The following is a 2624-nucleotide window of genomic DNA, read 5'->3' on the forward strand; positions in this document are numbered from 1 at the left end:
AATACCAAATGTAATTATAAAAATGCATAAAAATTATATTAACCACATTTTGTTATAAGTATAGAAATCAAATGAATAAATCATCATAACAATAGTTTGGGAAATAATTATTGGGGATTTTATGAATAAAAGGGGGAAAAATAAATCAATTTAAACTCTTAAAATTATGGAAAAAATTATAAAAACCTTGTGCATGCTTATATGTGCATATATATGCTATTTTGCATATTTTAAAAATATATAGGGAAAAATTGGGTATCAACAGCTGCCCCTCTTTACCCGGAAAGGATGAAAGAGTTTTCGGGTAAAGAAATGATGGCCAATTTTGATCGGATGGGATGTTTTGAAAGACGGAGGCCGAACTCCGGTTTTTCGAGTTGCCTACATATCCCTGGTCTTACAGGAATCAGGCCATATGTAGTTCCGGATCCATCGGCGGAGTATACCGATGAAGTCATTACAATAACGGACGCAACATCTGGGGCTGGATGAATGAACGGTCTTATGGAAGAGGTTATTTTTTGATATGGTCGGGAGAACGCGGGATCGCTCCTGCTGGGATAGCCGTTGCTCGTCGGGTTACCTGCAATAGAAGCAATAGAAGCGTATATGGTGCATAAATTTAAACATGATGCAAGTTTCCGTTAGACTATGAAAGTTGTCTTTGGATGGTTAAGGATGACGTCCTTGGACCATGACGTCCTGGGCCATGAAATGTTGTTCTCAGGCCATGAAGATGGTGCCTCCGAACCATGACACCTTTGAATAATGATATGCAAATTTGAGGGATCCCCAGTCCATGGCATGGTGTCTTCTGGCTATGAGGATGATGCCTTTAGACTATGATGCCTTTGGATAGATTGGCAATATTTCAGCCTATGATATGCAATAGTATAATGTTAACAAGACAAGGCTTAGTCTTGTGAAATGGAGGGCAGAACTTAGCCGATCGCAAGCAAATGAACAATACTAAAAGCAGAGCAATACTTGTGCAAGGAGGGACAATGTTTGGTTTCATGCAAACGAGAAGGCAAGGATTAGCCTCATGGAAATATGGAGGCAGGGATTAGCCTCATGCAAATAGGGAGTCAAGGATTAGACTCATGCAAATGGGGGAGGCAGGGATTAGCCTCATGCAAATCGGTAAGGCAAGGATTAGCCTCATGCAAACATGGAGGCAGGGATTAGCCTCATGCAGATATGGAGGCAGGGATTAGCCTCATGTGGATTTGGAGGCAGGGATTAGCCTCATGCAGGTGTGGAGGCAAGGATTAGCCTCATGCAAATATGGAGGCAAGGATTAGCCTCATGCAAATTGGCGAGGCAAGGATTAGCCTCATGCATATATGGAGTCAGGGATTAGACTCATGCAAGATTGGAGACAGGGCTTAGTCTCATGCAGAGAGAAGGCAGTGGTTAGCCTTATGCAAATATGGAGGTAGAGCTTAACCTCATGCAAAGAGGGACATAGCTTAGTCCCTATGCAAATGGAAGGCAATGCTTAGCCTTATGCAGATATGGATTCAGGGATTAGACTCATGCAAATGTGGAGTCAGAGGTTAGACTCATGCAAGTATGGAGTCAAGGATTATACTCATGCAAAATGTGGAGTCAGATATTAGACTCATGCAAATATGGAGTCAAGGATTAAACTCATGCAAGTATGGAGTCAAAGATTAGACTCATGCAAGTATGGAGTCAAGGATTAGACTCGCGCCAATGGGGATGCAAGGATTAGCCTCATGCAAGTATGGGGACAGGGATTAGTCCCATGCAAAGAGTGAGCAGCAAATAAGAATAGCGTATGTCTTAGCTGGAGATGTATTCGATGTCTGATGGCCTGACTGATGGTGAATTATCTTTGTGTATACATGTTTTGCGAATGCTATCATTACGTCAAATGTGCCTGCGTTCAAAGAAAAATTGTGAGTTTTGTGAGGGGAGGTTGGTTCGTGCTTCGTTCGCTGGCCTTGCTTTGCTCTGTTTTTGAAAGCCTTTCGAGTTCCCCTGGGTGATACATGACTGTTATGGAAATAGAGTTTTTGAAAATATGCAATTATTGATTAAAGTAGAGTTATTTTGGAAAACATAGTGAAATATCACATTATTTTAGATGAACTAGTGATTGTAACATATTTCAAAGGAATTGCAGCTCTCTTATGTTGGAATTTTGAGGGTCCTCCTCAAAATTCTGCCCCAGTTTGGTAGATGATTTTTAACTATTTGCAGACAATAAGCCTTGCTGAACCTTCTTCGGAATTTTGAGAATCCGTCTCAAAATTCTGCCCTAGTTTCTTAACCGATTTCTGACTGTCTGACATGTGTTGTCGTTGGCTTATTCCAGAATTTTGAGGGTCCTCCTCAAAATTCTACCCCAATTTCTGATCTTGGGGGGAAATGAGAATTTTATTAAGATATGTCCGAACCTATAAGGCTGCCTACGTATCCCCTCTTAAACAGGAATCAGGTCAAGCGTAGTTCAATTACATTAGATGAAGAAATGTAAAATAATCTAGGCATAGTATCTTTTGACTGCGTCTAAATTGATCGGTTTTGGCCAGATTTCTCCGTCCATTTCTGCAAGTATGAGCGCTCCTCCTGTTAGCACCCTATGGACCATGTAT

The sequence above is a fragment of the Nicotiana attenuata genome, unplaced genomic scaffold (genome assembly GCF_001879085.1).
Source record: "Nicotiana attenuata strain UT unplaced genomic scaffold, NIATTr2, whole genome shotgun sequence".
NCBI lineage: Eukaryota > Viridiplantae > Streptophyta > Magnoliopsida > Solanales > Solanaceae > Nicotiana > Nicotiana attenuata.